The following is a 16,338-nucleotide window of genomic DNA, read 5'->3' as shown; positions in this document are numbered from 1 at the left end:
ATTTCAGCTATTTCAGACAGGTTATTTAGTGATGATGACAAATTATGTATGCAAATAGAAAACAGAATTAGCAAAGCTAATTGATGGTATGGTGGGAAGTCAACCAAATAAATCTATATGGAATATGAGAGAAATTAGTCAAAACACTAAACTAGCTGTATATCAGACAGTCTTTAAACCAATTGTAATTTATGGATCTGAGAGCTGGGTTAGAAATAAAACATTTGATCAGAATGAGAATGGAGACTATAGATGAAAGTTCTGAGAGAGAGATTAGGAGACTGAACAGATGGTATCAATAGGAGTGTCATATTAAAAATGAGGATTGTGTCTGGAGGTGAATAAGGACAACATTCAAGAGCTGGTGGAGGAACATGGCCAGGAGTTTACCACCGACAAACTGATGGATTTGCATCGCGAGCAACAGCAAGAGGTTATGGAGGAGATCTCATCTGAGGAGGAGGAAAAAAAGACAGAGACATCCCTCTCTTCAAATGAGATTAGGGAGGTGCGTAAAATGTGGAAAACAGTGCAAAATTTTGTAGAAAAGCACCACCCAAGTAAGGCTGTGGCAGTGCGAGCAATGAATCTGTTTAATGACAATGCAATGTCATATTTCCGTGAAATCCTCAAAAAGGAGGCAAAAGCAAGTGTCATTGGATGGGTTCCTTGTTAAAGTTGCACAAAAAGAAAAAGTCAACAGATAGCAGTGATTCCGTTAGTGACAATGAAAGTCGTCCTACCCAATACAATTACTGTAATATGTAATTGTAATGTAATTAATAAATTCGATTACATTATGTATATTACATTTAAATAATAAAAATATAAAAAGGTATACATATATAAGGTATACAAAGGTATATGTATTTTGTATTAATAATTTTTATATGAATATTTTTGAGTTTTGGAATGAATCATCTGAGTTTCCATTATTTTTTATGGGGAAATTCGCTTTGATATACGAGTGCTTTGAATTACAAGCACGTTTCTGGAATGAATTATGCTCGCAAACCAAGGTACCACTGTATTGGAGTCCTGACAGATAACCAATTAATTTGGAAGAAAATTATTTGATTTAACATTAGTAATGATGTAACCTTTTCATATAGTATTAATATAATATCCTGTAAATCCTCCCCACACACACATCAAATGAATCAGTACTTGTAATTTGATGATCTTTTCTTAGGTTAGCAGACCCTGTAAATAATTCTCCTCCTCTTTTATATATATTTCAACAGATTTACAAAATTGCCTTCGGGACAAAATGTATGCAATGATATACTGCTGTCAAAATAAAAGTAAAAAAAAAAAAAAGTTTGCCATTCCTGTTCTAGTTACTTTCTTTCTCCTGATGAATTTAGTCTCGAGCTTTATGTTTTATAATTTCAAAATGTTTTTATGCATCAGTGCTTGTACGTCTAGGTTGATATTTATATGATGATATGTTTTCTATTTATAGTTAGTTTATTATTAATATCATTAGATTTTAAGACTCGTCTCAAGTATTTCTGATTTAATTACTATTATTAATGTGACTCCTCTAGGCATCATCATGGGAAGGAACACCACTCCACTACAACCCATCATCTAGCCTATTCAATCTCTCAACTACATGTGCTACTACCATTAATACACACAACACTATCTGCTGCCAACCACCACTAAAGTATATTTAGTCTGTAAATTGTGTGTGTTTATTAGGAAATTAGCTTTGAAATAGCATAGTCTATCACCATTCTTACTTAAAGCCTTAATAAAATGTTTCATCTTGTGGAAGGAAAAGAGAGAGAGAGAGATATTAGTGGCCAATTTGCCTCTATGCAGGATAAAAAATCTGAGTTTCCAAAAAGAAAAAAAACCCTGCTACCCCCATAGTTAGATTGGCTAACTTGCTTTCGATTGCAAAAGCCCATATAAAGATTCCTCTCATCACAATGAATAATCAAACTTAGGTGTTTTCCAGTCTAAGCTTAAAGTTTCATGGGCAATCTATATCTGCATACTGCACCTCAAATTATTATTAACACCAGGCCTCTATGGAGTCAAAAGACTCATTGAATGAGTTTGGTGTTTTCAGAAATTCTCCTTTATTCAAGTAAAAAAACCCTGCTACTCGCATTGACGTTCACAAACTTTTTATGCAACTTCCAGTTTGGCCTCTTGTTTCTTTCCCCCACTCTATGAATAATCCTAATTTTATTAATATGATAAAAGTTTTTTTGTTCAACTTACACATCACTATCATATCGGCTATATTACTTCCTTACAAGTTCTGCACAGATAAAATCCTTACAAGTTCTGCACAGATAAAAGTCGTATCTACACTCATGGCAAATAATGTTCTATATTACTGATATCATTAAGTTAATTATTTCTGGACATCCAGTTTTTCCAAAACTCTGAAAATGTTATGCGATTCTTTTTTTTTTTTAAATGAAAATCCTGCAAAAGGCTATAAACCTAACAGAGACCAAATATGGAACTTTTTCAAGTCACTTTGAGCCTCCAGTATAAGTAGGGTGGTGATGGTGGTCTCACGATGGAACTCTTCTACCACCTAAAATCTGTACATTATCTACAAGCCTCATTGGAGTGGAACAATATTCCCTTCATTTTTCAAGAAACCCACCACCACTTCTATGGATTTTTTTATTAAGACAACACATTAAATTGGTTATAAATTAAATTTGAAATGCTAAGAAATTACATTCTTCATGACTAGGCTTATTTGTATATAGAAGCTAATGAATTCACGTTAATTGCCTTATAATCCATAATGCAGTGTATATATCCTTTCAAATGTGTACAGTACTACGCATTATGCGAAGGGTGACTACCCAGACCAGTTTCAACCTTTATAAATTTAATTTATCACAGTAAAAACTGTTGCACTGTCTTTCCAACTGAAAGTTCATCCCCTGAATTTCAGAATTATTGTTAACACCTTGTTTCATCTTTACACTGCACTATACAGCTACACAACTGGTATAGAGTATTCTATTTCTATATTACAATGCACAACTTTGTAATTAGCAACACTGAACTTACATCTTACTCATCTGTCCAGGCTTGAAAGCCTACTAAATCCTTCTGAAGGAAGCAGACATTTGCATCATCACCTGAACGTGATCATTACTTCAAGTCCTCAGCTTTCTTTTTTCAAGAGCACCTTTTCTACAATGCTTCCAATCTTGCCACTTGTCATTCCAACTGATGCTATGCAGTTTAACATGACAGTTCCAATGACATTTTAAATGTTCCAAAATTAATTTCAAGCACTACTGATCTCTCTCTCTCTCTTTCTTCTACCTCTTCACTCCACAAGATGAAATATTTTGTTAAAGCTTTAAATAAGAATGGTGATGGACTGGTATTTCAAAGACAATTCCCTAAAATAAATGACACACAAGCTAAAGATATGTTTAAATAAATCTTACAACATGTATCCAATAAAGATATACAATGATCTCTAATTATCTGATCTTCAAATGAATAATTATCTCATCTTCAATTAACCAATCCTGAATGGATTCATGTGTCAACTGACTTCAATGTGGCACCATGTAAATGCACCTTCAATTATCTGACCATCAAATTGCCTTCTTGCTGTGGTTGGATAATTGAGGGTTTAGTGTACAGCAGCAGCAAATACTGTAATCACATTTCAGTGCCTCCATAGCACAACTGAAAGAACAGCAGTACGTTGCACCCTTCGATTAGATTTTTGCCAACCTGGTTGGCTGAATGGTTAGTGTATCCGCTCTCCAGCCAAAAGGCTGCGGGTTTGAATCCTGCTGTAGGCATGGATGTTTGTGATTGTCTGTGAAAATACTAGTGGTGGTAATGGGCAGTTCGTTGTAGTTGGTGGAGACAGAGAACTGTAGAGAAGGTGCCCTCTATTGACTTCCTGGAGGTGTCACGTAATAATAATAATAATTTCATTTCATCTCTTTCTTGAAAGTATTCAACACAACTGCATTTTATACTCATCTTAGCGATAAATGAATTCTGACATCTGATATGATACCATCACCTCTTGTTTGGGTATCATATAAGATATCAAAGCTGCTCTATTTGCACATATGAGTCACAGTTTTCTCATTCATTCTATAAATTATCATACTTTCTAATATGATGGGAATATAAATTTTGAAATAATCATGCTCAGTTCTAGACTGATGTAACCTTTATGTAGAGGTTTAATCTAATTTGATTGGGATATGAAACCATTCTGGTACTATCTGCTTCTATAAAAACAAAACAAACAAACAAAAAAAAAGGTATAATAATTTTATGGAAAGTAATTTTAATGAGAATTTTTGTAAAATAATTTTCATGCAATTATTTTACAAATCATTAATTGTAAAATAATTTTCATAATGTTTAAGGGAGGAGGCTCCAAAATACTGCTTTCATTAATTATGATAAACCAACCTCACAAAATGTAATAAAATCTTTGGGAATCTAACACACAATTATATTATCATCTTACTGCCATAGATTCCAACATTTATCATGGGAACTTCTTATTAAATTTTCCGTCTCTCAAACCTTTAATAAAATTCGGACATCAAAACGCTCATCACCCTCTACACAGGAAAAATTTTACTCTTGCCCAGCTTCAAGAGAGTGCCCAATCTCCCTCCTGACGAACTCTTCTGCCGCTGCCTCCTGCCATAATAATCTCTTGTTTACTTTATATGATCCTCTCACCAACTTATATCTATATCATACCTTCCCTTCTCAAATCCACATTCCCAATTAACCTCATAAACGTTTTCACAGGGTGGATATTATCTCAAGTACCTGCCTCCACATTCTCTGCACTGCAAACTAATCGCCCAGAAATCCGAGTGAGCTAAATTGATGCCATTAATAGAGATGAAGTCTCAACAAAGCTTTTCACAAACGTATAATCACCTCCTTATCTCTACTCTAAATTGCAACTTCTAAAAGTGTGTCTGGTGTAATCAAACAGTAATTAGAAATTTTCACCCACACTCAATCTTATGTGTATATAACTACTGATATCGCACGATTCAATTTATTTCAAGCAAACTAACATACATCAATTCACTACGTATTTAAAGAGAATAAGAAAGAGAAACAAAGCTGTATGCTAATTTCTAAAAAAATATATTAATATTTATTTTTGGCATAAATTAAAACCACATTTCCAAGAGACATGTGCCGTGATAAATTAATGAATAACTAATTCATTATATTTACTTTTATCGCCACAGGCGGATAGATGAATGACATTTTCCACTGCACATTCATAATGAAGAAACACATACCACTTCTGAAAGAGAGACCGATAAATACATTATTTATCATCGCACACCATTCAAAACAAACCAACACGTTGCCTGCGACATTTTACATTGCATGGATTTTCAAATTTGTGAATATCGGTGGCGCTCTGCAGTCTTCGCAAACATTTTTTTTAAAGTCATACTCCTAAATTATTTCATGGTATCAAATTAATCTTTCAAGTCTTTATGTATGTGGGTGAATGTGCATGATAAATTTCAATGAAATTATTCAAGAAAAGAGGCGTAGGATTAAAGCTACCATGTGACAACGTTTCACATCCGTTTCTGGGCGATTCGATATCTGATATCACAGTGGTGACATGTGATGAATTCGAATATGAGCTGATCGGGTTATCGCTCTCCAGTTTTTCAGCATTAACGTAATGCAGAAAAAAAAAAAACAAATAAATAAAACGAGCCTGTGTAGCTTAGGATGTGGCGTTTGCACACCACAACGCTTGCGGCGTGAAGGAAAACTTGGTTTCAAATCTAGTTGGCGATTAGAGGAAATTTTTCTAAGCCTTTTTTTACCGGTTTCCAAGTTAGTCGCAAGTCTCTGGCACGGTTCCCAAGTCTCTGACACTGGCATGGGTTTTGTTTCCCGGAAACTCGGGTTTTTCGTATCGTAAACTGAAGAAAATCGACCATTGAACCCACACTATTTCAGACATTAAATATATTATGTTAGGGCCCACGAAATGGCGGCACTCGTTGATATATCTCTTCACTGCGTGTCGCTTAATAGTGATAGCCTTGGGCCAGCTCTTTCTGATTGGGTACTAGTGGAGATTGAACTGCCTACTCAGTCTCCAAAAGTTAGATCTTGAAAGTTAGTTATTGCAGTCCACTGATTTATATCCAGAATCATATCTCCCATAAGATCTCTGCAACAGGTTCTTTTCAATCACTGAGAAGAAACTAACAGTAATTGCTTCAGCATTTTCTTCCGAAATTTTGTAATGTAAAATTAAAAGAGAAATATACATGACAATCAGACAATTAGAGCCTGTGTAGCTCAGTGGATGTGACGTTTGCACACCACGGCGCTTGGCCGCACGAAGGAAGACTTCGTTTCGAGTCTAGTCGGCGACTAGAGGAAATTTTTCTAAGCCTTTTTTCAACCGGTTCCCGAGTTAGTCGATCTCTGGCACGGGCAAGCGGGTTTTTCCTCCCGGAAAAACTCGGGTTTTTCGTCCCTTAAACTCAAGAAAATCGACCGTAGAACCCACATTATTTCAGACAAGAAATATATTGTGTTAGGGTTAAGGACCACGAGATGGCGGCACTTATTGAGCTGTCACTCTTCACTGTGTGCCGCTTAATTAGTGATAGCCTTGGGGAAGCTATCTCTGATTGGTACCAGTGGAGATTGAACTGTCCACTCAGTCTCCAAAAGTTAGATAGGGCTAAATGGCCTCGCCTACTCCCCGTAAACGGGAATAAAAAGGCATTAGCTATTTCTTTTATGACAATCATTAGATTTATTGTTTTAGAAACCTAGAGAAGAACAGACCAAAGTGATATGTGCTTGGCAGAACTTTGCATATCTTTGAAAATAAAATCTTCAGAAAAGACTTTGGACCTGGAGACGATAACACAAGAGGTTAATAGAGAAGAAGACATAATTAAAACTTTATAAATATTAAAGATCCCTACTTCTATTCGATGAAATTAGAGCTTGCAAATTGAAATGGCTTGAACAAGCTGAAACAATGGGTGATAAGAAAACAGCTAAGTAAATGTTCATGATGAAACCTGATTGAAAACAACCCAGAGAAAATCCGCTTCAACGTTGGGAGGATAACATTCAAAAAAGACGTAGCCGAGATAAGCATTGGGGTTTGGAATAGAAGAGCCCAGTACACGAAAGAGTGAAAGAAGTTGGTACTTGTAGCCAAATATCTTGGAGTTTAAGCAAGTTAAAAGAGAAGTATAGAATGAATATGTTGAGAGAAATTTTGGGGCATCTACAATTGATTTCATTCAACAAGAAACATGTTATCCCCAAAAGGGTTTGCACTGATCCGATAATTTTCTTACAAAACATCAGGTAACTGAGAAAAATCCTTTCTGAAAATTTCTTTACTTGGTTATAATTTAAATTAAACTTGCCAACAAATTATATTCTTGTTCCATCCTTTATCAAAGTGTAATAAAACATGGCAGAAATCGCGATCTTCTCCAATGGAACAAAGAATAATAATATGAAAAGTTTGGATTATTGGAAGTGCAATTCAAAATGAGTTTCAAAGATTGTCATGTAAAGAAAAAAAGTGTTAGTTTTTACTAAAATAAAGGGCCAAAAGGCTTCACTTAGGCGATGCAAAACTATAGTAATTAAGCGGATATCAAATCCAATATCATTTCAAAGCCGAATACAGAAACTATTAAAGTTTCTTGCGAAAATTGACCAGAGAGCTTGCCGGAATACATTCGCCGCCAGACTACGAGTTGTCCTAGCCGAACCATATAGGTGACATATGCGCTAAAAGCGCCCATATATTCGCCTTCTATCGGTTCATTTTTATAGGTTTCACTAGTCTGACGGCTGTTTCAAACTTCTTGGTTTTCGTCAGAGATCAAGCAGAAACCTAAGGGTGCAAAAACTCTCAGTACTAAGGAACACGAAGCTTCGGAGAGGTGTATTTTCCATAAGGGAACCACTCAATTTATATAATTTTGCATCGCCGAAGTGAAGCCTTTTGGATCTTCATTTTATTAGATACTTTACGAAGCGACCGAGAGTTCGCTTAAGGAAAATACACCTCTCCGAAGCTTCGTGTTCCTTAGTATTGAGAGTTTTTTGTCTCTTTGGTTTCTGCCTGGTCTCTGACGAAAACCAATGAGTTTGAAACAGCTGTCAGATCAGTGAAACTTTACCAAAATGGATCAATAGAAGCCGAATATACGGGCGCTTTAAGCATTCGTGCTTCCTATAAGGTTCAGCTAGAAAATCTCGTAGTATGGCGGCAAATGTATTCCCTCATGCGCTCTGGTCAATTTTCGCAGAAAAACTTTTATAGTTTCTGTATTCGGCTTTGAAATTATGTTGTTTAAAGGTTATCATGTTTGATCCAACATGATAACCTTTGGCTATGACGAACTGTTCATCTCTCTGGCCAGGATACTGTGGTAGGGAAGGCAACGGTAAACCACTGTACTGTTATGGCATGATAATCTTCATGGTGGTGCAGAATTATAACAGAGGGGCAGCCTCCAGACTGGCACACTAAGTCGGTACCTCTAATGTGCAACAAAGACTAAATTTGACTAGGATAAGGAATAATGAACAAGACTGATAACAATCCCAGCCCACAAAATTACCAATCAGATCATCAGAAAATAACTCTCAGAAAGACCTTCAAGATAGAACATGGAACATCAGAAGACTCCTACAACCTGGGAAACTAGACATAATACAGAACGAAATGGAAGACAATAAGATACTAATCTTAGGCTTGGCGGAAACTCACTGGAAAGAACGTGGTCATTTTACAACAAATAAGGGAAACAAGGTGTTTTTCTCTGGCCAGGAAATAATAGTGAAAAGGGAGTTGCCATCGTTGTTAATAAAAACATAAGTAAAGCAGTAAAAGGATACGACCCAATCAGTGACAGAATCATAACAGTAAGATTAAACACTAACCCAATTCCAACAACGCTAATACAAGTTTATGCACCCACATCAAATGCAGAAGATGAATTAAGTGAGAAATTTTACAAAGACCTAAATGAAACAATGGATACAATACCAAGAAAGGATATTCGAATAATTCTAGGAGACTTCAATGCTCGGATCTAATGCACATGATGATCACTTAAATGGAATCATTGGAAAATATAGACTGGGAATTATAAACGAACGAGGAGAAAACTGTTGGAGTTCTGCATTGAAAGGGAAGTAGCAATTACTAACACAGTGTACAAACAGCACAAGAGGAGACAATACACATGGGTAGCACCTGGGAATCGACGTAAGAATCAAATCAACTATATTTTAATCGACAGAAGATGGAGGACACTAATCAATAACACCAAAACACTGCCAGGCACAGACTGTGGATCAGACAATCAATTATTAATCTCTAATTTAAGATCCATCTGAAAGCAAACAAGAATAAGAGCAACAAAAGATGTGAATTTTCACAAATGGACAACAAATTTACGATGAACTTTGAAGCAGAGCTCAAGAAACAAAAAAGCACACCTCAGGAACAAAGCAGTGAATCACATTTGACACATCTAAAAAAATCATTGCAAAAGGGAAGGCGTTCAGTCGTTCGATGCTGTTGGCACTCATCTCCCTCGATGAGTCTTTGGACTCCCTGGAGGTGCCATAGTAATCTGCAGCCAAAAACATCCCCCCAAAAAAGAAGATTGGCAGTCATGGATTACAAAAGTAACCCTAGAACTAATTAAAAAAAGGAAATAAATTAAAACAACAGATTGGCAAAACCCAAATTACCTGAACCCGAATAAAGCTATTAAGAAATCTTTTCAAAAAAGATAAAAATATCTACATCCAAAACCAGGGCCGCGCCAACCCGTGGGTACACCGCATCCTGGCGGCAACATTGATATTTTATTTATTGTAGTAAATGCTACATGCAATTTCTTTTAGTTATTTTTTTAAGGGGCGACCGATAAAAGTTTGCACCCAGGCTGCAAATACCGTCGGCGCCTTCCTGTCCAAAACATCTGTAAAGAAATAGAGACACTCCAACTCTAACGAAACAACAGATTTATTCAAGGAGGTTAAGGATATGACCCAAAAATTCAAACTAAAACTTAATATAATTACAGAGGAAAACGGCAAAATCTTAAATGACACTAACGACATAGCCAGAAGATGGAAGGAATATTGCGCCGAGCTTTACTAGGACCCAACTATTCAACAAGAAGAAAAAGGAGCTATGGAAAACACGGAAATGGAACCGGAGATCATCAAAAATGAAGTAGAACAAGCAATCAAAATATTAAGGAATAACAAAGTCCCAGGTCTTGATTCAATACCAGCTGAAATACTGAAAAACCTTGAAGAGAATGAAGTCAACTGGATACATGATTTATGCAACAAAATCTGAAAGACTGGAAGATGGTCAAATGACTGGACTAATTCCACCATTATCCCAATCTACAAGAAAGGTAATCACAACAAATGTGAAAACTATCACACCATTGCCCTTATCTCACATATCAGCAAGATTTTACTACACGTTATTAAGGAAAGATTACAAAGTTTTATAGACCATCAGATCCCAGAAGAACAAGCAGGTTTCAGAAAAGGCCGAGGAACTAGAGATCATATATCTAACATCAGACAAATAATCGAAAAAGCAAGGGAATTCAACTTAAGCCTTTTTATCTATGCTTTATAAATTACTCCAAGGCCTTTGACTGTATAAGATGGAATATTTTATGAGACATCATGCAAGAATCTGGAATACCAAACCATCTAGTAACCCTCATAAAGAATTTATATCAACAAAATCAAGCAACAGTAAGCATTGAAAACTCAGTGTCCACTGCGTTCCAATTTGAAAAAGGTAGAAGACAAGGATACATACTCTTACCATTACTATTCAACCTTTACAGCGAAACTAGAATGAAAAGATCTCTAGAAAAGCGCAATGGAGGCATTAAATTAGGTGGCCGAACAATCACTAACCCACGATACGCAGATGACACAGTGATAATAGCAACAAATGAAAAGGAATTAAAATCCATCCTAAATCAATTAGAATGGGAAAGCTTAAGCCATAGTTTACGAATAAATCAAGACAAAACCAAAATAATGGTTTTAAACAGAGGCCTGTGTAGCTCAGTTGAAGTGTCGCTTGCGTTCTCTACGCTTGGTTGCTGGAAGTTTGACATATGTTCAAGTCTAGTCACCGACAGGAGGAACCTTTTCTAAGCCTTTCTTCGACCGGTTCCCGAGTTAGTCGATCTCTGGCACGAGCAAGCGGGTTTTCTTCCCGGAAACTCAGATTTTTCATCCCGTAAACTGAAGAAAATCGACCGTACCCACATTATTTCAGACAGTGACATATCTTGTTACGGTTAGGTGAAATGAGTACAGTAGGCAATTGCTTCCATGTTGTGGTCTTTAACACTAATGCTATATGTTACTGTCTGAAATAGTGTGCACTCTACAGTCCTGTTTTTGAATTGTGGGATTAAAGATCAAAATTTTGGGGAGAAGAAAATTTTTTGCCTGTGTATGAGATCACAACGCGGGAACCGACTTTCTGACTAGAGCAATCGCAAAACAGTTCCTCAAGTCGGAAACTAGAATCGCTTTATAAAGGTATTTCTTCAGGCATCCTAGCATGATGCAATCAAACGCCGATTCTAGAGGGCTACACAAGCGTCTGTTGTTATACGAAAAAGGTAATTTGTGGTAATAGTTCACTGAGTTTTGCTTTCAGCTCCAGATAATCCAGCTCTGCATGCCATTAGTACATTAGGAATCTTTATATGTACTTGGTGCTTATATATTGGTATTGCTTAAGTATTGGTGCTTAAGCCAATATTATAGAGTGGGGCCAGTTGTGTAGCTAGAGCTTTTGCCGCCCCTCTCAATACACACTGAAAATACTACAAAAAGTCAACGATACAGGGAAATAAATTAAACACTATTGTAATGTTTATTATTTGTAAGTATAGTTGTTACAACTAATTATTAATTAAGTAATAAAAATTACTAAGTTAACATAAATAAAAGAATCGTAAAAAAATAAATTATGTCTCACGTGAAAAGTACTGTCCGGAGCAAACCGTTCCCTTCGCCTTCCCCTAGCTATGCCACTGCATGGAGCAGCTTTTTTTTTTTTTTTTCTGTTTTGTAAAGCCTACTGAAAATTTTTAATTAAACTGGCTAATCCACCGGAACACGTTCAATTAATAGCCACAATACGCTCACCTCATAGCTACTTAATGTATAATTTCAAACAACTCAACTCATTCAACTTCAAATATAGATATAGCATTAGGTCTGTTCTACTTAGACTACGAAATTCTGCGACCGCATTCTTCGCAAATGCCTAAAACTGTTCTGTCTAGATTCCTTGCCTTTCAAGCTTCTTACCGTCAATATACATGTAAAGCTGATCCACCAATCAACATTGAGTGAGTCAAAATTTTGGTATCCACTCTTGTTTGCCCATAAGTAACAGTCTATTGTCTAGGAATAGTACATCAAAGGGACAGAGTGAGCTTGAACTTGCATTATGGCTTTTCAGCTTATTAAAAACCTTAAGTCGGATTACATTTCATTAAATTTAATAATAGATAAAAAAATAAGTTGAATGAATCCTCTAATGCCTTTCATTCTTTAAAAGGAACATCTGGAGCCCTCTTAGTCCTAATTATTTTTTGAAAATAAGGAAAAGCTATACTCCATCTTAGTAATCACAGAAAGCCTGAATCCATGGTTATCTGATTTTAAAAGCGCCAGGAAGAGGATACGGCATTCAGCAGTGGCCATTTGTAATTCTAAAACCTGACACTGTAGTCGATTTTTCTAATTGTCAGGTTTAAAAAAAAAAAAAAAAACGTTCTGCGCCAAGGATCAATGACACATTCTACTGAAAAGAACAGCATTTTTATAAAAAGAAATTTCCTCTCTAGTCCAAAATTAAACTCTCTGATGGTCTCCCTTTTCGTAATCAAGCCTGAAAATGCAACAAATGTCGCCCTAAGGCAACCCAGACACGCCAGTTAAATATATATATATTGATTAATTTCTATGTGTATTAGTTGAAACGGACTGATTCCATTTGTTTTAATTATCATTTCTTCATATGTTATCCTAACCATCACAAAAAAATAATAACAATGGTAATGATATTAATAATAAATATAGAGCTGCTACTTTATTTGCAAAGGATAAATTTTATTGTTCAGGCTTTGTGCTTCATTGTTGGAAAACTTTGCTGTTGCTTTTCTGAATTAGGGCAGTTCCAGTAAACTTACAGGAAATCCACGGGATTTTTTTTGGTCCTATTTAGTCTCGAATATTGCCCCACTTCCAAATTTTATAATATCCATTGAGAACAAAAGTAGACATCGAAAAGGATGGCCCCAGTTAATGATAAAATTCGTCCTACAATGTTCCACATGATATCGGAGCCCTTACGTGCATCGAAGAAGCCCATGAAATTAAAGTCTATAAAATCATCCATAAAGAAGAAATATAAATTAACAATGCAGAAAGAAAACTCGTCTCTTATGCAATGCCTTAAAACTGGTATATGTGGAGGATATTTCGTACAAATTAGATATGGTCCAAGCCAACAGAAAAAAAAAGCAGTTAATAAAACACAGCCGCCAATTATATCTTAAAAAACACCGTAAATAGAATACGAGTGCTTGTTTAACATTAAATCCTGCAAATTCTGAAAAACCGGAGAGAAATAAAGTAAATTATCAATATAATTCTTGGCTAATTATGTTTATTTTATTTTTTGCAGTAATTTTTATTTCCTTAGGGACGAATATTCCGGGTGTGCAGTGCTCATCCACGAAATATCAGTATCGCCGATATTATATTTTTGCATTTATTCCCGTTAAAGACTCACCCAATTCTTTACAGACTTCACGCAATTCCTAAAATTGAACACAATATACTGTAATAATGCTTCATTGTCCTCTTCACGAGGATAATAAAGCATTAGTGCTTCATGAAGAAGGCGCTTTTCGCCACGTAAACATCGCTTTACATTCGCGTTAATAGCCCGGGTGTGCTTTCAAAATGCATACACCTTGGAGCCATTCGAAAAGATGTAAAGAGGGCGCAGCGTATCAAATTCTTAGCTTTGTATTATTTAAGGTTCGAAATTAGAGCCTTAGTATTATTTTTAAACCGCTGAGAAGGCGTGACTAATTGAGCTTAAATTTTGACCTAACTCAGCACCTAGCGGCTGTGATTGGTTATTGTGTCACCAATCTAATTGAATGCTGTCACTGTCATGAGTTGAGAGATACTATATCCGAAGGCTTTATTACAAACAGCTGTTACACATGTGTTCTGGAACTGAAAATCTGAAAGTGAATTTGCTAATGGATTTGAAAATGCTAATTGTTTTTTCTTTTGCTTGTGCATAATATAGCACATGTTGAGGTCGCAAAGTTTTTTAACAGTATAGAGATATTTTTATTCTAGTCTTCGGAAACAACAGACAGTAAAAGATTAAAAATGAATATTCTATGTATTATAATACGTTGTTGATTTACAACAAAATACCAGCATATGTGTGATTGATATGACAGAAGAACTGCTGTTAATAAAAAAAAAAAAAAAACTAATGAATTTAGGATTTCTGAAAGTGTGGATAATTCCGATAATGATTGGATGTTATGTATACTGAGTCTCAAAAATAAAATTCTTGGAAAACACAGCGAAATATACACAAACCAGAGAAATACACATAACACGTGCAACAAATTTTACGAGATGATTTGCTGCTCCTTCAAACCATATTTATTCCTACAATACTCATCATCATCATCATCAAATTACTTCCATGTAGCCTCAAGGGGGAAACAGGATATGACAGTACTACATGAAAAAAAATTACACCATTACTAACTTCCTATCTACAATTTTCCTCCAAATCAGTCTGTTACTTGACAAGCCTCCAACATTATCAGATCTTATATTTCTATCGCCTAAGGCACGTTGTACCGTATAAATCCACCTATATCTTGGTCTTCCTCTGGGTCGTTTTGCTGCCAACCTGGCTGAGAACACTTGTTTTACTAATCTTTCCTTGCCCATTCTGTTTAAATGACCATACCACCTGAGATTAGCTCTGCTAATGCATTCCTGGATGCTGACAATGTCAAGTTCTTTCCTAATATCCTGTTTTTAATATGATATTGCCATAGATGCCATCTGTTCATGCCTCTAATCTTTCTTCAGGAATCTCATATCTGCGGTCTCTAGTCTTTGGTCAAGTGTTTTACTTCTGACCCAGCTCTCAGATCCATAAGTTAAAACTGGTTTGAACACCGTCTTGTATACAGCTAATTTAGTGTTCCGACTAATTTTTCTCTTATTCCATATGAATTTATTCAATTGACATCTCACCATACTAGCTTTGCTGATTCTGTTGTCTATTTCTATATTTAATTTACTATCTTCACTAAAAATCGTGCCTAAGTAGCTGAAATGTTTTACATGTTCCACAGGTTCCCCTTCACATCACAGATGACATTTTCAACAATTCTACCTATTTTCATTGTATTTGTTTTTTATTGCTGACCTTCATACTATATCTATTACAACAGTTATTCAATTTAGTCAGGTAATCTTTCAGACTTGTAGCGGATTTATTTAGAAGTATAACATCGTCTGCATAAAGCAAAGAGCTGACATTAACATCTCCAATTTTGATATCATGTTTAATACCACGTTCCTTCATAAAGTGATCCATATAGATATTGAATAACAGAGGGGATAATTTATATCCTTGTCTCACACCAGATTTAATATTAAACCATCTTCCTGTACTTCTTTCAATTCTAACTCTGACTTACAACTCAAATAAAGACTAACTATTGCTTGTTATAATGCCCCATTGATACCATATAGCTGTAGTGTATTCAATAGCTTCTCTCTTGGCACCTTGTCATATGCCTTTTCCAAATCGACAAAACTTAAATACAGATCTCTGTTATATTCCCATGCATTCTCGACTGTTTCTCATAAAGTGAAGATCTGATCCTGACAGCTTCTATTTGGCCTGAATCCAGCTTGTTCTTCACCAAGCTTTTCTTCCACAATTCTTCTCAACCGTTTCTCAAGTATACTAGCATAGATCTTGCCAGGAACACTCAGTGGGGAAATACCTCTGTAATATTCACATTCAATTGTATTTCCCTTTTTATATATGGGTACTATAAGAACTCTACTCCAATCATCCGGAATTCTTCCTCTGTGCAGGCTTTCTGAAGTATGCAGTGTAGCCACTGCAAGACTCTTATACCACCATACTTCAGCATTTCTGGTCGAATA

General features: G+C 35.7%; 1 protein-coding gene across 2 annotated transcripts in view; it reads right to left on the bottom strand.

Annotated features, from left to right (window-relative positions):
• The window catches only part of LOC150096969 (TAF6-like RNA polymerase II p300/CBP-associated factor-associated factor 65 kDa subunit 6L), a 32,780-nt gene extending 27,317 nt beyond the window's left edge, over positions 1–5,463 (bottom strand). For both annotated transcript variants that reach the window (XM_090408399.1, XM_090408398.1), the window contains exon 1: positions 5,236–5,463. The gene's annotated coding sequence lies outside the window, so the exon portion shown is untranslated. The remainder of the gene's footprint in view (positions 1–5,235) is intronic.
• Positions 5,464–16,338: the final 10,875 nt, after the last annotated feature.

Source organism: Typopeltis vanoorti, chromosome 18 (assembly GCF_054136105.1).
Source record: "Typopeltis vanoorti isolate ZY-2024b chromosome 18, IOZ_Tvanoo_1.0, whole genome shotgun sequence".
NCBI classification, from domain to species: Eukaryota; Metazoa; Arthropoda; class Arachnida; order Uropygi; family Thelyphonidae; genus Typopeltis; species Typopeltis vanoorti.
This window is presented reverse-complemented; position numbering and strand designations above follow the sequence as displayed.